This window comes from Macaca fascicularis, chromosome 19 (assembly GCF_037993035.2).
Source record: "Macaca fascicularis isolate 582-1 chromosome 19, T2T-MFA8v1.1".
In the NCBI taxonomy this organism is placed as follows: Eukaryota; Metazoa; Chordata; class Mammalia; order Primates; family Cercopithecidae; genus Macaca; species Macaca fascicularis.
Genome location: NC_088393.1, coordinates 36,678,756 through 36,699,486, shown reverse-complemented (window position 1 = coordinate 36,699,486; position 20,731 = coordinate 36,678,756). Strand labels below are relative to the sequence as shown.

At 52.1% G+C, this 20,731-nt stretch overlaps 1 long non-coding RNA gene across 2 annotated transcripts in view; it reads left to right on the top strand.

Annotated features, from left to right (window-relative positions):
- Positions 1–20,731, top strand: part of LOC123570190 (uncharacterized) — a 259,123-nt gene that overhangs the window by 83,935 nt on the left and 154,457 nt on the right. For both annotated transcript variants that reach the window (XR_012427424.1, XR_012427425.1), the window contains exon 2: positions 4,145–4,344. This is a non-coding gene — a long non-coding RNA (uncharacterized lncRNA). The remainder of the gene's footprint in view (positions 1–4,144; positions 4,345–20,731) is intronic.

Genomic DNA, 20,731 nt, shown 5'->3' with positions numbered 1-20,731 from the left:
AGGACAGGAAATCTATAAGCAAATGGGCAGAAGATTTGAACAAGCACTTCACAAAAGAAGATAAAGAAAAGGTCAACCACTACTTAAAAAAATGTTCCACATCATTAATCACCAGGGAAAGGCAAAATAAGGCCACAGGAAAATGTTGCCTATCAGAACAGCTAAAAGAAAAGACTGACAATACCAAGTATTGGTGGGGACACGAAGCACCTGGGACATGCCAAGTGAAAATGAGAAGTGGCACAACCCCTTTGGAAACCTGTTTGGCATTTCCTCCCAAAGCTGCACACATATACACCTTATACCTCATTGATGGCACTCCCAGGTATATACCCAGGGAATAATGACTATATGTACCAAAGGCAGAAACAAGAGTTCACAGCAGTTTTATTCATTATACCCCCAAATAGGAAAACCATCTGGTGCATATTAGCAGGCTAAACCAATTGGGTACAACCATGCAATGAAATATGACTGAGCAAACAAAACACAAAAGAAAACCTACTGATAAGCACATCTGCACAGAGAATCTCAAAAACATTTTGCTGGGAAAAAAAGCACCATTTAAATGAAGTTCAAAATTAGGTAAAATTAATCAAGAAGTTAGAATAGTGGTCAGCTTGGCAGTGATGGGAGAGTGACTTGGGTCAGCGATGGGAGAGAGGCCAGATGGAAACCTCTGGATGCTGGAAATATTCTACGTCTTGATCTGGGTGGTGGTTACACAGTGGATTCTTGGGTTAAAATTAGTTGAGCCAGACACTGGAGATACCTGATTGCAGGTATGTTATACCTAAAAAATATATATATAACAAACAATACAACTTGAGTCACAGACGTCGTCCTGTGGCCTCTCCCCACTGCACCCCTGAGGATGCCCCCCACGCCCCACCTCTGAGCCCCTGGAGCCCTCTTCTGGGAGCCCTTGGGCATTCCAGAGAGTCCATTCCCCACTCTCCAGGAGGGACCTCTGGGAGCCTCTCACTGAAGCCTCTGATTCAGTCTGGCAATGTGGCCCACGGCACCCAGTCCTGGAGGGATGATAGGACTCTGTCCTAAACAACTGGCCTGCGTACTCCAGAAAACTGGAAGCTTCCTGCTCTGAGGTCACTCTCAGGCTGGGCAAGGTTGGCGCAGTCCGCCTGCCTCCCAGGTCCTCGCTGTGGCATTGACTCCTCCTCTCCTTCAGATCAGGTGTGTCCAGGCCCTTGGGCCCCTGCATGTCCCTTGGGGATCACCATCTATTCCCTTCCACTGGGCAGGGGCCATGATAACAGCACTTGGCCAGATCCCAGAGCCTTTCAGGTCCATGAGTCATTCACTTCCAGGCAGCAGTGGGGCTGCTTGCTCAGGAGCCAGGGCTCATCCCAATGTGGCACCCAGAGAGGTGAACAGCTGTGTTCAAGTTTACACAGCAGCTTAGCGGCAGAGATGGAATGAGGGCATGGTTGCCAATCCTCGATCTGTGGGGTAAGGAATCCTGTCTCCTCCAGGAGTGTGGCCTCTAGGTTCCCTCCAGAGGTGGGAGGGAAGGCAGGGGGCCTCCAGCAGCCGGTTGCCCACAGGCTTCCCATGCGGTCATCATGCAGGGACGTGCTGCAGGCCTAAGCTGCAGCTCAGTGAACGCTGTCTGTGGAGTCTGGATCAGCTTCCCTGCGAAGCAACAGAGCCCACCAGGGAGCTTTTGGAGGGAGGAGGTGGAGGAGGCAAATCCAGAGAAAATCTAATTTTCTCCTTCTTGGGAAATCTTACCATTCTGGCCTGAAATGGGCTCTGGCTCTGCAGAGCCCTGGCAGCCACAACAGAAAAGAGGTTGGCGCGGGATGGGGGGTGGGCAGCGTTGACTCTCAGCCATGAGTTCCTGGTGCACTTGGTGGGATAGGTAACCTCACCATAGGTAAATGTGATTCAGGATAACCTCAGGAGGTCACAGTTCTTGCCCCCATTTCACAGATGGGAGAACTGAAGCCTGGAGAGGACCGTGGACACCTCCAAAGCCTCCACTGCCCACCCCATGAGGTTTCTGCTGAGGGTTAGCAGTTATTTTCCTTTAAGGCTGATAGGGAGGGAGCTATGGCTTCCTTCTCATAACACCAGAGTAGAGGCGGAGAGGCCTGGCAGTCCTGCTCATTTATCTGCTGCCCGACAGGTCCTAGTATCTTGCCTTCTATGGTTCTGAGATGGGGGCTAAGCACTGAGATGGGGGATGTCTATAGAAGTCCATGTGCGGCATTTGGTTGGAAAATAGAGCTGGCTCCTTCCTTCTTCTCTGCACGAGGGTTGAGGCGAGGCTCTGAGTGGATTTGCCTGCTGATGGAGAAAGGCGATCCTGGGGACAGTTGGCCTAAGGGTGCCCAAGGTGACCCCTGGTCCAAGCTGAGCCCACAGCCCCAGCCCAGTGGGCACAGAGGCTGAGTGACTTGCTGCAATCATTGTGGGTGGGTGGGGAGGCTGGAACTCAAACCCAAGTCTTCTGTTCCTCATCAAGGACACAGCACCCCGGGCTCTGTAGGGGACCTGTCCCTCATGAGCTCTATCCTTCCCTCACTCCCAGCAAACAATTCTGTAACAGAACACAGGTCTGGCCCCTTAGACTTGCAGAGCCCACTTAACAAGACGGGGTCTGGTAGAAATAAAGTGACTTTTATTAACCAAAACCAGCTAAGGGGAAGTGGCTGGATTCCCATCCAAAGCCACCCCTTCAAATTTCTGGGAGAGAAGGCAAGGGTTTGTTAAGGGAAACCTGATATGGGAGGCATGAAGGGGCTGAGCTGGTGCAAGGTCTGTGTGTCTTGTTTTGGTGGCTATCTTGGGTCTCCGTCTACCTGGAGCATGGGCTGGCATCATCTCAACAATGGTTGGTGGTTGACTAGTGACCTTGAGCTAACCGCTGGGATGCCTCAGCTGGGTCTACAGGCTTGGTCCACCTGTCTCAAGGTTAGCCCGGGAAACTCCCAAGTAAGCATGGAACTAGATACTAGCGTGCAGTTCGATAAATGTGACATGAATCTACGATGGGAAAGGGACGAATATGGATCCTATTTTGAGGTTAAGGGAAAAAGCCTCTGCAGTTTCTTTCAAGGCTATAGCTCAAGACTAAACAGAAAGGGAAATAAAATTTTGCATTTTGAAGTTAAGCTGGTCCATGATAATTCTGGGTCTCTTGCTACCAAGGCAGTGGGCATTTATTGTTTCTGTTCCTTTCTCCTTTCGTGCCTCCCCTCCTTCCCTCCCTCTCTCCCTTCCCTCCCTCCCTCTCTCTCCCCTCTCCCCTTCCTTCCCTTTATTCTTCCCCTCCCTTCCATCTCTCACTTACCCCCTCTCTCCCTCCCATCACCCCTCCCCTCTTTTCCTCTCCCTCTCTCTCCCTTCCTCCCTCTCTCTCTCCATCTCTCTCCCTCTCTCTCTCCCTCCCTCTCTCTCCCTCCTTGTCTCTCCCTCCTTGTCTCTCCCTCCTTGTCTCTCCCACCTCCCTCCCTCTCTCCCCTCCCTCCCTCCCTGCCTCCCTTCTCTCCCCCTCTCCCTCCCTTTCTCTCCGTCTTCCTCTCTCTCCCACCCTCTCTCTCCCTCCCTCCCTCGTTCCCTCTCTCCCCTCCCTCCCTCTCCCTCTTCTTCCCTCTCTCCCCATCTCCCTCTCTCTCCCGCCTTCCCTCTCCCTCCTTCTCTCTCTTTCCCTCCCTCTCTCTTTCTCCCTCTGTCTCTTTCTCCTTCCCTCTCTCCCTCCCTCCACCTCTCCCTCCCTCCCTCTCTCTCTCCCTCCCCTCACCTCTCCCTCACTCTCACCCTCCCTCTCTTCTCTCTTTTCCTCCCTCTCTCCCTCACCTCTCCCTCCTCTCTCTCCCCCCTCCCTTCCTCTCTCTCTCCCTCCCTCTCTCTCTCCCCCTCTTCCTTCCCTCTCTCCCACCCTCTCTCTCCCTGCCTCTCTCTCTTTCCCTCCCTCTCTCTCCCACCCTCCTTCTCTGTCTCCCTCCCTCTCTCTCTCTCCCTTCCTTTCTCTCTCTCCCTCTCTCATTCTCCCTCCCTCTCTCTCTCTCCCTCTATCTCTTCCCCTCTCCCTCCCTCTCTCCCTCTCTTTCTCTCTCTCACTCCCTCTCTCCCTTCCTTCTCCTCTCCCTCCTTCCCACCTTTCCTCCCTCTCTCTCAGCTGCTGTGGTTTGGAGGAGCCTGGACCCTTCCACCTCCCTGCGGGCATGTCCTCAGGACTAGCCAATCAGAGCGTCCATCCTTCTGGCCATGTGACTGGCCCAGAGATGGTCCAGTACAGGCGACAGCACCACCTGAGATGGGATGAGGCATGCGGACTTTAGTCTCCCAGGACCTGGAGGATGGGGAGGAAGGCCCAAGGTAAGCAGTGTCTCTGGGTATGCAGGAGACCCCGTCACAGCCTGGGCAGAGACTGAGACCACCTGTTTGTAAAGCCTTCTGTGTGGGTGTTCGCCAGTCTCTGACTGCCACAGTCACTTATTTATACCAGATCCTTCCTGCCACACTCTCAGCGTACTTCTTCTTGGGATCCATTTGCTGGGGTGCGGGGGGATGACAGCATATGACAATGGGTGGTCCCAGAACTTCTCCAGCAGCTCTGGACCTGAGCCACAAGCCCTATCACCCACAAAGGGGCTTCCAAGGGGTTCTTCCTGCCTGTCTCTTCTCATTCCAATTAGTCATAGGGCCCTGGGTACACATGGAGAGAACAGATGCTTTTCTCCTGTATAGAGCCTGTGTGGTGATGAGAAATGGAGCATGAGCAAGAACCAGCATACCTGGAGATAACAACCCCTGTCTTTGGGTAGAAGGGAAAGGACATGTTCAGGGTCATGTGAGAGAGAAGAATGGTGACGGGGGAGGGACTAGTTTAGACAGGGAAGCCAGGGCAAGCTTTTCTCAGAAGGTGACATTTGAGCTGAGGCCTCATCCCTTGGAAAAGCTGGAGAGTTTCAATCAGATGGAACAGCACATGCAAAGGTACTGGGGTGGAATCGAACTTGGAGATTTTGTGGCACAGAAAGACCATTATGGCATGACTGTGTCATCTAATTAAAAGGGTGAGGGAGAGGTGAGGTGGGGAGGTGTCAGGAGCAGGTTGCACTAGGCCTTGTAGGTGCACAGCAGGGAGAGTAAATGGTCTTCTCATTGCAGTAGAAATCCACAGGCAGGTTTTAAGCAGGGGAGTGACATGGTTTGATATGCCTTCGTAAACGATCCCCCTGGCTGCTGTGTGCAGAATGTGTTGGAAGTGGTACCTGGTGCCTGGACTGGTGCAGTAGACTCTGTCCTGGTTGCAGTGGTCCTGGGGTGGAGGACACGAGTGACATGGAGTCTGAGATAACAGCAGTGTCCATAGAGAGAAGATGAGAACAGATTCTTGTCTTCCTTCTTAGCAGCAATCTGATCTCCTTCCCATCTCCCTTCCCATCCATCCGTCATGCCTCCCCAGTCATCCCCACTCCACCTCTTTACACTCATTGGGAACTTTCTCTGGACCAGGCCCTGGGCTGGTTGCTGGGGCCCAGACCCTACACTAGTCAGAGCCAGCAGGAGGCCCGCCCTGAGTGTGAGCGTCAGGATCACGCAGTACCCCAGGCTGTCCATCTCTCCAGCCCCACTTTCCCACTAGTTGCATAACATGTTGTTGGAGGGAGACACTATTGAAATCACAATGGTGAAGCCGCAGTAATAGCCTCCTCAATCAGTAATCAAGGTCCTCGGCTCAATTTGGGTAGCAGCTTTATGTGGTAGTTTAATTCATTGTACACCAATTTCAGTTGTGCATTAATTACAGGCAGCTGAATAGTAATTAACTAATCACCATGTCACTCCTTCCTTGTTAGGAACAACCTCATTAATTCCAGTCTGCCGGGCTGCTGGTGTCTTTTGCCATCCCCCCTCCTCTGCCCCCTGCACTCTCTCCCCCTCTCTTTTTGGCTGCTCTTGACTTATAATCAAATAGGAAAGTCATGCATTTTTTAATAACTTCTCAGCTGTTTTTACCACTGAAAAATTCATGGCATTACACTGCCCCTTTAAATAATGTTTATTCATTTTACATTTCTCGTCTACATGTTGGGTGCTGTCTGCCCTTACCGACAAGCTGTTGGCGCTGTCTTGGAGAGTGTTGGGGCCAGTCTGGGGCCACCTTGGGCAATGAAGAGGCTCTTCTCAGGATGTGTCTGTGATTTCCTGGCGATCACATAGGTTGGGTAGATGGCATTTCCCCCGAGGCGTTTCACTGAGGCCAGTCAGTGCCCTGTTGTGTGTTTTCCGTGTTTGCTGTATCCCATCTCCATGTTTTTGCATGTGTTGTGACTACCTCTGGTTGTGCTATCTTCTTCTCATTTCTGCTTGACAATGAGTGGGCATGTAGGCCCAGGTGAGAAGCCCTGCTTTCAGGAGGCCCCCCCAGTACTGTTGTTCAAGCTCTTCTCTAACCCCATGTTGTGTGCTGTGCATGGTTTCCATTCTCACCCATAAACCAGCATTTCAATTCAGTGCTCATTTCCACCACCCCAGCCCCACTGGGGCCTGCCAGGGTGCAGAATGAAGGCAGCACCCACAGGCGTTGCTTTATTTTGTTCTCAGGACCCTGCTGCAAGGGAGCCCAGCAAGGTTCTTAATCAATTTTAGAGACGAGAACTCAGAGGGCAGAAAGATTTGCCCAAAGTCACCGCAAGTCAATGGACAAAGGACAGGAGCCCAGGTACCCTGATGGCCAGATAATGAGAACATCCCCAGTGTCCCTGGATGGTTACTCCTCCTGAGACACGACCCCCCCCGCCTCACTAAGGTCAGGGGCACTTCCTCTTATTCCCAGCCAGTCTGTCAGCTCTGTCAGCTTTGACTCCAAAACACTCGTGAGTCCAAATACGTCTACTTCTCACTCCCGGCTCCCTGCCAGGCAGTCGTTTGCTGCTTCTCTGTGCAGCTTTTTGCTTAGTTGGCTCCAGGTCTTCATTTAGTCTCAGGTTAAATGCCACTTCCTCCGAGAAGACCTCTCTGAACACCCCAGTGAAGGGGTTCCCCAGTCACTCCGTTCCACATCACCCAGGTTCGTTCTTCATGACCTTTATACTGGAGGCTGACATCGCTTCCCTCATTTGCTTATTTAGTTGTCTGACTTCTCCACTAGAATGTTAGCTGTGACAGGGAGGAGCCTCGTCTTCCTTCTTGTCTGTCGTACTCCAGGAGCTGTGAGAGCCTCTGTGCCCCAGACACCCTCTAATGACTTACAGCTGGATGAAGACCAAATTCCTAGTGGGACCCACAGGTACACATGGCCCAGCATTGCTGAGGGCTCTGGAGCCATTTCTTACCATATTAGAGTGGGGCCTTCTAGGGCAGCACTAATCAGAAATATACAGCTGATGGCATGCAGGATTTTACCTTTTCTAGTAGCTGTGTTAGAAAGAAACAGGTAAATTTTTCCTTAACCCAATAGAGCAAAAAATGTTATTCTACTGTATAATCAACACAAAATTCTTCTTATTTTAAAAGACAGGATCTTGCTCTGTTGCCCAGGCTGGAGTGCTGTGGTGCAATCATGGCTCACTGTAGTCTTGAACTCCTGGGTTCCAGGGATCCTCTCATATCAGCCTCCCGAGTAGCTAGGACTACAGGTGTGCCCCGCCACGCCTGGATCATTTTTAATTTTTTTTCAGTGGTGGAGTCTTGCTATGTTGCCCAGGCTGGGCAAACTCCTGGCCTCAAGAGACCCTCTGCCTTAGCCTCCCAAAGCACTGGGACTGCAAGCATGAGCACTGTGCCTGGCTGCAAAGCATTTATGTATGTATGTATGTATGTATGTATGTATGTATGTACGTATTTATTTTTTGAGGCAGAGTCTCATGCTGTTGCCCAGGCTGGAGTGAAGTGGTGTGATTTTGGCTCACTGCAACCTCTGCCTTCCGGGTTCAAGCAGTTCTCCTGCCTCAGCCTCCTGAGTGGCTGGGATTACAGGCGTGCACCACCACATCTGGCTAATTTTTGTATTTTTAGTAGAGATGGGGTTTCATCATGTTGGCCAGGCTGGTCGCAAACTCCTGACCTCAGGTGATCCACCCACCTTGGTCTCCAAAAGTGCTGGAATTACAGGCATGGGCCACTGTGCCCGGCTTGCAAAACATTTATGAATAAGAGTGTTCACATTCTTTGTTCTGTCCTCAGCCTTTGAAGTCTGATGGGCGTTTTACGTAAATGCCATGTCCTAATTTGTACTGGCCACATTTCAACAGCTCACTCATCATGTGTGGTTTGTGGCTCCCTATTGGACAGGACGATGAGGAGTGACGAGGACTCACCGGGGGGCAAGGGAAAGGAAGGGCGTTCTATACACAGGGCTCAGCATGATCACAGGTGTGAAGGTGAGGAGTGGCACAGCACATGACAGGGAGCCTGGTATGGCAGAGGACAGGCTTAGGGCACGGGCTGGGCTGGTGATGGGGCCAGAAAAGCAGCCCGGGCATGGGGGAAGGGCTTGGACAAATGGCATCCAAAGGTCTCGTCTTGTGCTGCAATATGGTGGGTTGGTGTGGTGCTGGAAGGAGATTAGGGCAAAAATGGGAGTTTGGTGCTAATTAGAGACCCTAGGTCACATCCTTAGGGACTCCTATGGGCAGTGCTTCTAACGTGGCTCAGATGGGGGTGAGTGTGTAGCTGTATCACTGCCCCTCCTCCAGGACAATGACATCACCTAACACTGAGCATGGTTTGGGGTGGGATGGCGCAAAGGATGAGTTGCAAGGACAAAAGCAGGGCCACACTCAGGGCACTGGCCCCGACCCTGGAGAAGGAGAAGGAGAAGGAGGCTGCTTTGAGGAGGCTGTTCAGGGAGCTGGCCCTTGCGAGCCCCTCCTATAGGCCTGGCACTTGCCAATGGTGCCTTGATTTCTAGCGAGGTCAAGAAGTAGATACTCTGACCATTTTACAGATGTGGTGACTGAGATTCAGGGGGAGAGGGCCTGACCAAGGTCATGGAGCCGAAAGGGAGAATTCACACTCAGGTTTGCCTGGCTTCAAAGCCAACCAGGATCCTTGACACTCTTAACAACGTAACTGCTGGGAGTGGCATGGGCCAGACTGTAAGAAGACCTCCTTCCTCACTCCGGGGTTACCCACATTGGGGAGGGGGAGCCCCTGCTGCTGGAACTGGGAATTCTGCAGACCAGAGAGCAAGCATGGTAGAGCCCTGCGATTGGGGTGGTGGAGACAGACAGCCATCAGCCTAGCTTCAGGAAGGACGGGGCTCTGGGTGAGTCTGTGCCCTGCAGAGTGCTGAGCCCCCACTATGCCCAGAAGGATTTTGAGAAACTGGCTGAGGTGTGGTTAAATGGTCTGCAGGACTCGGAGCAGCCCTGGCAGATGGGTCGGGGGGACACGTGCCACCGGCTCTGGGTCTGAATCGTGTGCCGATGGAGAGGGCCTAGGGTGGGCAGACGGTGTGCAGCTCATGATGTGCCGCAGGCTCCACTGAAGCTGAGCTCTGGGCTCCCGACCCATGAAAGAATTTAGAGCCTTGGGTTTGCACCAGGGAGTCCAGGGCCATGCACAGAGTGGATTAAAACAAGAGGGTGGGGATTGGCCAGGGGTCAAGGTCAGTGGCTATGGATTGGCACAGGAGGAGCTCGAGGCCCTCCTGCTGTGCAGTGGGAGGTGGGCTCCTCCGCAAGAGGGTTGGGACCTGCTGTGCCCACAGCCTCTCAGCCTCCCTTCTCTGTGGCTTCTCTCTGGCCTCGTCCCCAGAAGGAAGGAGATGGCTAACTGCTGGGCCCACCAGGGATGCTGAGAGGCTTGTGCCTTTGGGTGTTTGAGCCTGCACTCATCTCCCCTTGTCTGGACCTTGTAGAGGTATCTGGCTGCCCCCAGAGCACAGAGGTATCTTTTCTCTCTGGAGAGAGGGATGGGGGCATGACAAGCCTCCTGGATCGACTGATTTGCAGCACACAGCAGGGAGCAGGGCTCAGGGTCACCCGTGCCTCTTCACGTCCTGGAATGATAGGAGGGGCATGGGAAGGGAGATGCCCTCCAAGGACTCTGGGGCAGGGACGGTGTCTGGCTGGGAGCTGGGACATCCTGTGCATCATGGTAAGACTGTCCACGCTTCAGTCCCCACCATGGCGGCCGGGGCTGGGGATGTGGGTGAGGCGGGTGAGGCTGCACAGTGCAGCCCATTGTTCTTGCTCAGCAAAGGCGCCCACCATGTGCTTCTTTGTGCCCAGCTCTGTGAGAGGGGCGTGACATGCAAGCTGTCCCATGGAGCGCCCAGGTCAGAGGGGGAAGTGGGGTGGGGTGGCAAACAGAGGCAGAGAGGACTGGGAGGAGGTGCTGCTGCCCTGGAGAGGGCATCACGGGAGCTTTGTGGAGGTGGCACTGGCACTGAGCTGGCCTGGGTAGGGTGACTGGTGGCCTAGGTTTGCTTGGGCAGGTAGAATCTTCCTTGGGGTCACTGGGCTGGAGCTGGTTGGGGTCCACCTTAGCAGAGGCCCTCAGGCTAGGCCAAGACAGGCTGGGTCTGAGCTTACTGTCACCTTCATTTGGCTCCTAGGGAGAGTTTGGGAGAAGAAAAGAGGGATAATCAGATGGGAAAGTTGGAAAAACAGAGAAAGACAATTTAGCAATTTAGGAGACAGACACACATACACGTGTGCATGCACGTGCACGCACATACACACAGACAGACAGAAAGAGAGAGAGAGGGAGAGAGGTGTGAGGGGAGAGAGGGGCACCCCTGACTGGCTCCAGATCATAATGTGGCTGCCTCCAAGCCCCTAGTCCCCACTCACTGCTGGGAAAGTCCTCCCGCAGCCCCAGCTCTGTCTCACCCATCCCAGAGCCCAGGTTGATTTTTTTAGCAAGGACATGTGAGGAAGTGGAGAGGAAGTGGGAGAACACTGCCCGAGAGTTCTGGCTCTCCTACTGCTGCTCGCACCTCATGCCCTTGAGCAAAACCTACCCGTCCCTGAATGTGGGTCTTCTCCTCTATACCACAGATCCACGATGAGGATAGAATTAAATACTAGATACAGAAGAGCTGTACAAATGGCAAAGTATCTTGTACTCATGAGTGATGGAGGCAGGCTGGTGAACATGGCTGTGGGCTGGTAAATTCTGTGCTTATTTGCAGGGCTGAGTGATTATCTTCGCTTGGGTTCCAAAGGGACCAAACTCAGGCTCTTTCATCTGATTCACAAGAGGTAAAGCAACATCTAGCCCTGAACTGCAAATGTGGAAGCCTGAGTGAGATATTCAAACATCGCTGAGCAGATTTTCACAGGGAATGCTGCCTCGGGGGGAAAATATCTATGTTTAGTCCTCTTCTTGCTAGGACATGGACTTTTAAAATGTGTGCTCATCAAGACAAAACACCATGATGACATACAGTCAGTTTAGCAGTGTCCCTGGGGAGTGTTGGGGCGACGGTTACAAGCTGTTTATGGTGACACCGCCAGACAAGTAGACATATATTACCAGCATTTAATTTGTGAGAAATGTACCTACTGTAAGAGGATGTAAAACCAGCAGGATCCTGGAGGAATGATTACGTGAGGATAACGTCTTATCGGAGATGAGATGAGCTATTAGACAATTGTGCTGCACATCAAAAAGCAAAAAGAAAGATAAACATCTCTTAAAACGAATTTTGTAATAGTGGAAATAGAAAGAAAACAATAAAGATTCTGCTGCAATTTTTGTAATAAGGTGTCTCATCCAGCTAATGGCAGGAGATGTTTACCACTGACGATCATTGACATGAAAACGCATCCAGGGTTACGAGGACCTCACATTCAGCCACAAAAGTCTCTTCATTATTGTCACACTCTATTTTAGAAAATCTGACAACATGAGGCTTTGCTGTGTCTAGCCTGGAGTGGTTTAACAAACTGCATTGGACTTTGCTGGCTTAGCTTGGTTATATATCATGTTAGATTTGGGGGTGGGCGGTGACAGGTGTGTGTGAGGAACCCAAGTGGGGCTGTTTGGCAGAGTGTCTGGAATGGGATGTGTGGCCTGGCTTCTCCTGGGGAATGGGTGCTGGCCTTGCTGGTTTAGCATTTTCCAACGTGGGGATCCTTGACCTGCGCTTCTGAGACTTTCTGAGCAAAGTCTGGGAAACGCTGCACGTGATGGCTCTTTCTGGCTAGTCATAGCGACATCAGGCAGTGAAGACCCTGTCAGGCCCTGCCATAGACACCTGTTCAACTTGATTCAATCCACCCTTTCCCATTTTTTCTTAATGGCAGAATCACACCATCCCCTTCTGCCCATCCCAGCCCTGCATGGGAACTGTTCTCAGGCATTGTTGTGTTGTCTTGTGTTGCTATAAAGGAACACCTGAGACTGGGCAGTTTATAAAGAAAAGAGGTTTATTTGGCTCACAGTTCTGCAGGCTGAACAAGAAGCATGGTGCCAGCATCTGACTTCTGATGAGGCCTCAGGAAGCTTTTACTCATGGCAGGAGGTGGAGGGGGAGCAGGCATCTCTCATGGTGAGAGAGGGAGCCAGAGAGAACAAGAGGAAATGCCACACGCTTTAAACAACTGGATCTCACGTGAACTCAGAGCGAGAGCTCACTCATCACCAAGGGGTTGGCCCAAGCCATTCATAAGAGATCTGTCCCATGACCCAAGCACCTCCCACCAGGCCTCACCTGCGACTCTGGGGGCCACATTTCAAAATGAGATTTGGAGGGGACACACACTCACAGCATATCAGGACATACCAGTTTGTCAAACTAGGAGCTCCGAGGCATATGTTTTGGGAAAAGCTTCCCCAGGGCTCCTGGCATCTGGGAGGGTCAAATTATATAAACAATGGCATCTCTGAGACCCTGCAGGTTCTGCCCTTTACCAGATGATGTGGGACTCTTGGAGAAAGATGCCCCCATCATCCCTCAGGGAGCTCACTCTCCATCTCCATGGGCTCCCTCATTCCAGCCTGGGATACAGAAACACTGAGCCAGAAGTTGGGGTGTAGCAAGCCCCCCACCATGGAGCTCTGAGCCCAGATAGAAGCTTGGGTGGGGCGAGGAAGCCACCAGGCTCCCGAAGCTGGGCCAGTTGTGGTGCGGGATAGTGGGGTGGACTTCCCGTGGCTCTGCTGCCCAGCCCCAGCACCAAGTAACCCCTGGCAGCGGGTGGCAGAGGACGGGCATTCATTCCCGGCTTACTCACTTCTGGGGCCCTGAACCACTGACTCAGTGCAGCCTCTGCTAGAATTCCACCTGAATGCCTTCAGGATGGTGCTTTGCTGACCCGTGTGGACCCTCTCATGGTGGGCCACTGTCGACATCTGCTCAGTCTGCTGGCCATCGAATTCTCTCTTCTGGGGACAGGCTCTGACCTTCCCCTGGGGAACTCCCCTCCTCCACTCAGCCGTGTGTTTCAGGTGGGTCTGACCCCATCCCCTAGTCCAGGGCGGGCATGGGGCCCAGGTCTGGCCTATTCACGCTCTACCTCCCTGGACATGGCATTTGGCCTGGAGATGGCATGTGACCAGAGATGGGCCAGTGAGAGGGGCTATCTTCTGCTGGGCTCCTCCAGAAGCTGCCCCTCACCCCAGGATGAAACTCTCAGTGCAGGGAGTTGGCTTGGGAGCTGATCCCAGGAGGCACAGGGAGGGGACAGGAGAAGTGAGACAGAGAAGGGAAAGAAGCCGATAAGCAGATTACTGCTGTGGGCCATTGACGCCACTGAGGCCACCGAAGCTTAGCCCCCAGGCAGCCCGGGAGATGCGGTAGCACACACCGGGGAGTGTTTCCACCTGCAGGGCTAGGAAGCTGCGTGTTGTCCTCCAGCTCCTGCTCATCACGGTCTGAGGGCTGCTGCTGGAGATGTGAACCCCAGCGCCCCGTTGCTGTGTTGTGTTCAGGTCACTGACCTAGTGTGTCCCTGTGACCAGAGACTGCCGTCTGGTGGAGATGCAGGTGTTGACGTTGGCTGGATGGGGAATGCCAAGGGAGGGAGTGAGTGCAGCCCAGCAGCGTTGAAGGTGGCACTGACCTCCCACCTTCCCCTCTCCTACTGCTCTGCCCGCCCTCAGCCCGATACCTATCATTCGTGCACCTGCTGCCCCTGCGCCACCTTGCCTGTCCTTCCCTCCCATGATGCTAATACCATGTCCCCTTTCTGTACTTTCAGACTGTTTTCTGGACTCTTCCTCCTTCTCCACCAAGTTAAGTTCTGGTAAATTTTTGCAGGAAAGTGACCACTGTTCCTGGAGTATTTGCATTGCTGGAGAAGTGCATTCGAACAGTGGAATTCAGGTGGTGAGAGTCGGGTTCTCCCTGTTCCCGGTGGGCTATGCCTTCAGGGCAGCTGCAGTGATGATTCTGGCCCCTGGAACAGGGAAATAGGGGGGCTTTCTTTTTTATCTTTTGAGAAGGGTAGGGGTAGTGCATAGCTGAAGAGTAATTGGAGATAATGTAACTGTTTACACAGTAAGTGATGTTGTTTCATTTTGTGCTACATTTTGCCCTAACACTAGAAAACATAGCCCTGAAAAAACAGACATTACAATCTCCCTCACATCTTAGGTTTTTGCTAAAGATTAAAAATGTTACTTCTCTAATCTGTTACTGAAATTGCTTTGGAAATGCCATCATCAAGACCAAAATGCACTAGGCAGTCGTTAGAAAAGCAAATAATACTCGCTCCTCATTTGCCTAAAACTGTCAAACGATCGTGCAATCTGTGAATAGCACCCCGTCTATCCCCTGAGTCCTGTGTGCATTTGGGAAATTAATTATGACTCTCTTATAAGCGCATAAAAGTGAGGCACACGGCCATCAGTTTGTTCCATTTCTACAGGCTGGAGCTATTAAGGCTGCGAGAGGCTGTGCGAGCAGTCTCCAGGCTGCATGTGCTCTGGGGGGTGGGGTGGGCACAGGCAGGGGCGGTTGAGGGGAAGAGTGAGGAGGGGGAGACCTTGGTGGTGGGGAGGATAGAGAGAGGTTCAGGAGCACCCTTGGGAGCACCGGGCTCTGCTGTCTGGGAGCACAAGGCAAGTGCCCTGGCCAAGCATTGCACTAGCTGTGTAATGGGGACATGTTTCTTCCTGCCTGAGCCTCAGTTTCCTTGCTTGTACAGCACCCACATGGCTGAGCTGTTGTGAGGATTCAGGGGAGGAACTGGGCAGAGCACTTTCATGTAATGTGTCACTGCTGTGACCGTTACTGGTGGCAGGAACCACTGGTAAACCAGGGATGGGAGAATGGGGTCCTGTGTGTAGAGTTTGTAATCAGCCCTGAGCCCAGAGATCCTCATTAAGGACAGCCCATGCAGGACAGGTCCTAGCTACTCCCCCAGAGAACTCAGTCTTCTGCCTCTGCTTTTGGTATAACCACAGTTCACTTTCCCATCTGGAAACGCTTACCTACACCGTCTCTGCCCTCTGCATTCTCGCTCTCTTTCTCTCTCTGGCAAACTGGGCTCCATCTGTCACAATCGTAACCATCCTTCAAGGTAAAGCTCAAATGCCAAATTCTAAGGGTCAGCAGGGCATGGTGGGAGGAGCCTGGGCTCTGGAACCAGACAGAGTGCCTCAGTCCAAATCCAGGTTCCACCACTCAACAGCTGCGTGACCTTGGGAAAGTCACTTAGCTTCTCTGTGCTTCTGTTTTCTAATGTGTAAAATGAGAATAATAGTACTACCCACTATTAGGTTGTTGAAAGGATAGCATGAGTTAACAAATGTGATGCACTTAGAACAGTGTAAGACACAGAGATAATCTACACCAGCGGTCCCTAATTTTTTGGCACTGGGGACCAGTTTCATGGAAGACAATTTTTCCACAGACCAGGGGAGGGGGATGGTTTTGGGATGATTCAAGTGCATTACATTTATTGTGCACTTTATTTCTATTACTCTTACATTGCAACATATAATGAAATAATTACACAACTCACCATGATGTAGAATCAGTGGGAACCCTGAGCTTGTTTTCCTGCAACTAGACGGTCCCATCTCAGGGTGATGGGAGACAGTGCCAGATCATCAGGCATTAGATTTTCATAAAGAGCGTGCAACTTAGATCCCTCCCATGTGCAGTTCACAATAGGGCTCACGCTATTATGAGAATCTAATACCACCGCTGATCTGACAGGAGGCGGAGCTCAGGTGGTAATGCCAGTGATGGGGAATGGCTGTAAATACAGATGATGCTTGGCTCACTCACTGTGTGGCCCACTTCCCAATAGGCCACGAATGGCCACAGACTGATATCAGTCCATGATCCAGGGGTTAGGGACCTCTGATCTAAACACCACCACCACCACCACCACCACCAACAACAACAACAACAACAGCAGAAACAGCAACGTAGTATCGCCTTTAGGAAATGTCTCTGACCATTAAGCTGACTTAATTTCTCCTCTTCTTATGGTCATCTCCCTCCAAAACACCTAGCAAAGAGAATTGCCTATAGTAGATCCTCCATAAACACTTACGGAATTAAGCAGAAAGATGAAAACATGTAGAAAATGGTAGGTCAGAGGTGGTGACATTCTTGCTCCCTCCTTTCCTCCTTCTTTTCCTTTTCTCCACTGCACATATTTCTTTATGCCAGAAGGCTCCCTGGGGAGCTGATCCTTTGCCTGGAGAGTTAAAGAACAGGTGGAGGACAGAGGCAGGCAGCAGTTCTGCATCTTGGGGGAGCCCAAGCCTGTGTTCTGTCCCCTCTGAGCATCTTCTCTCTGAGCATCTTTTCTGCCCTGGCAGCTGTCACTCTTGCATGTGAGGGGAGGGCTGTGTGGGTGTCTGAACCTTTGACAGGCTCCCCAAATCCTCCCCACCCTCACCAGCACCCTTTCTAGCTGTCCAGAGGTGCCTGGTTCTGCCTCCAGGCCTCTGTCACTGTCTCTCACTGTGTCCCACTTCAGACCTTTCCAGGGCAGCTGCTGGAGCTTCCCTTGTGAAGCTTTGTCTGTGTCTCCAGTCTTCAGTGTCCACCCACTGTGCAGGTAGCTGGGTGAGATGGGGTGGCTGGTTATGGGGCTGTGAAGTGGAGTGGGGACAGACAGGCTTGTTGCTGGGATCTGGAAGGCAGCCTTGGAGTACGTGGGCCTGGGACAGGGTCTCTTAGCTTCAGCACTCCTGGCCTTTGGGGCTGAATGATTCTTTGTCATGCGGGCTGCTCTTGCATTGTAAGATGCTTACAGTATCCTTGGCCTTCACACTCTAGATGCCAATAATATTCCCCCAGGTGTGACAACAAGAATGCCTCCAGGCATCACCCAGTATCCCCTGACTGAGAACCATGAGCAGGCAGGAGGATTGGGGACTGTGGAGAACAGGTTGTGCCAAGATTCTGGGCAGGAGGGATTCTGGCCTTTCAGAAGCGCTCCAAGGTGGTCGGTGTGGCAGGAGCTGAGAGTGAGGTAGGCACAGTGAGGCCCAAGCTGGAAACTTCTAGTGGCAGCTCAGGCCTCAAAGCTCTTCTTAAAGGCAGAGGGGAGAGTCCCCTGTAAGCTTCAAAGCATTCCCTTGGGGAGCAGGCTGGGGTGATAGGGAAAGGCAGGCAGGTGGGTAGGACATCTTATTGGCTAGCTTGGGAGGGCAGATCCTTGGTCCACAGATGCTGCAGAGAATGGGTAGAGGGGCCCAATGGTGTCTTGGAGAGCCAGGCTGCACTGGGTGCCTGACGTGGGCAGGAGGTGCCTGGAATGCTGCAAACACCAGGATTCAAGGGCACATTGGAGGGTTCTAGGCAGAACAGTGACTCATGATTTGATTGCTCCCTCTTAAATGATGATGTGGACTACATTCTTCTGTTCCTTCTCCTAAATTTATATGCTGAAATCCTAACCCCTAAGGCGATGGCTTTAGGAAGTGGGACATTTGATTTTAGGAGGTGGGGCATTTGTTTTAGGAAATGGAGTATTTGATCAGGTCACAAATGTGGAGTTCTCATGAATGGGATTAGTGGCCTTATAAAAGAGATCTGAGAGAGCTCCGTCATCTCATGTGAGGACACAGTGAGAAGATGGCCATCTATGAATGAGCAAGAGGGCCCTCTCAAGACACTGACTCTGCCTTGGTCTTGGACTTCCCAGCCTCCAGAACTGTGAAAAAAAAAAGTGTTTGTTGTTTAAGCCACCTAGTCTATGGGATTTTGTCATAGTAGCCTGAACAGATTGAGACAGATGGCCATGGGCCACATAGAGGGTGGTTGGGGGCACAGGGAGATCAGGAGGAGGTGTTGGCCAGGCAGGGAGGGCACAGCCTGCCCCAAGCTCTGAACTCTTCTTGGTCCTTGGCTTCTCAGGTGTGAGCACCAAGAGGGAAGAGACAGTGGAAGTCTCGCCCTGCTTCCACCCTTGCTCTGGCTTCTGGCTTTAAACCATGGCTGAGTCTCTGCCATCTCCCAGCTCCCTGACAAGTGAGTCTGCTTTCTGGGAGGCCACAATTAGGACCCCTCTGAGACACTGTGACAGTTACTGCCTGCCATGCCCCCGATCCTCTGTTGGGTCCGGTATAGGCCTTTTCCAACCTGGCCTGCTCTGACATCCCCCCAGGACCCACTGCCTTGCCTGGTTGGGGCTGGGGATGGAGTTCAGCAAGATCAGAATCAGGTGATTTGAGTCTAGCCAAGGTCCCTGGGAAAAGTGGAGCAGGACATCAAGCTTATTCCAGGGCTCCCAGACAGGTGGCTCTGGAGCTACATTGGCCCTTCCGTGTTTGGGCTGCTCCCCCAGGCTCTGTGGTCTAGTTGTTTAATGCCTTTTCCCATCACCATAAGATGTTATCCTCACAAATCATTCTCCTAGGAACATGCTGGGTTTACATCCTCCACAGTAGGTACATTTCTCATAAAGTAAGGGGGAGTATTAGTCTGTTTTCATGCTGCTGATAAAGACATACCCAAGACTGGGCAATTTATAAAAGAAAGAGGTTTATTGGGCTTATAGTTCCACATGGCTGGGGAGACCTCCCAATCATGGTGGAAGGTGAAAGGCACATCTCATATGGTGGCAGACAAGAGAAGAGAGCTTGTGAAAGGTAACTCCTGTTTTTCAAACCATCAGATCTCGTGAGACTCATTCACTATCACGAGAACAGCACAGGAAAAACCCACCACCATAATTCAATCACCTCCCACTGGGCTTCTCCCGTGACACGTGGGAATTGTTGAGTTACAATTCAAAATGAGATTTGGGTGGGGACATATCTAAACCATGTCAGGGGGTGCTGGTAATATATGCCATATAAACAACCTGTCACCATCACCCTGTCTGGCTGGGTGTCATCATGGGATTTTATCTTGATGAGTGCAGTCCCATGAGTACACAAGCCTCATTCCTCCCTCTTGCCCTGCATCTGCCTCTCCTGTCATTTCTGCCACTTGACCCACCTCTATGAGGGTGCTGGAGTTTGAGATGTCTCCAAACCTAAATGCTCCATACATAGGAAAGGAAGGAAATGCTTTCTACAAGGATTTTTGACTGGCTAATATATTTAGAACTTTATTTTGAACATATACTTTCCAACAAATTATCCCTCTTCTGGAAAAAAGTACACACACACACACACACACATGCATACACTTATATACTTTTATATCTGGCATCACTCCTCTCAGGAGCATTTCTCAGGCGGCAGGTAGTCCCTGCAAAGAGCCAGAGGTCTGGGCCTGGAGTGAGGGGGACTGGAGTTCCAGGTATGGCGGGGCCTCTGATTTTCTGGGTGGACATCTGTGACCTATTCTCCTCAGTTCATGTCTCCCTGGGCACATGAGAAATGTCATGCCACGTCCTGGATTGGCAACCCGCACCCATGTCCTGCCCAGTTTGCACACAGGCATTCGTGAGGCAAAGCCGGAGTGTGCAGTGGACGCTGAGTCTCAGGGAAGGAGGGAAGGAGATGGATCAGGGATCTCTCCATGACCTCGTGGCCCTCATTCCTTTTCTGGGCTCTGGGCTCCTGGGTGGGAGAGCAGGGGTCTCAGGAAACGTGGTCCTCAGGGATGGGTCTGTGGAGCTGGGCACTTTGCCACCTCCAGAATAGCCTGGCAGTAGGGTGAGCAACAGGCCAGCTGTCTCCTCCTGGAGCCAGGGGTCAAAGACTAGTCACCTCTGAGTGCTGGAGGGGCTCCATACCAAGGTTGGCAGGGCAGGGCGGGCTTGCAGTACCGACGTCTGCTCTTGGAGCTCAGAATCATGCACAGGGTCATGCTGGGCATTTCCACAGCATAAAACATCACATTCCAGGAGCTGTGAGTGAGAGTGAGTGTGTGTGTGTGTGTGTGTGTGTGTATGTGGTGGGGGTTGGGAGGGTCAGGGTCACAGCTGCCACCTCATTCCAGCCAGATGCCTCCCCGCTTTCTGCAGGAACATGAGCCTCCAATGGTTCCAGGGAAGGCGAAAATCTAGTGCGTGTGTAAAAATCTAATTCTAAAACTGAATTCCAAAAATTAAAAATAAAACACAGGACAAAGACCACACCTCTCTGGGCTGGACCTGAATTGCTTCAGTTTATCTGTGACCTCTGGTCTAGAAGGACGTGGCCAGACAACAGCAGGGCCCACTGAAAGGGCGATCTGGAGGGCTTCCTTGGAGATGTCTCCTGGCCCACAGCTCTGCGGATTGGGTGACTCCTGAAGAAGGCAGCTGGAGGGGGGGCCTGGGGGCAGCCAGATCACTTCCTCTGCGGCCCTGACCCCAGGCCTGCAGGCCTGTTTCTCCATCACTCCAGCGATGGGCTGGATCCAACACCCGTGGGCCAGGAGGCTGAGTCTTTGTGAGTG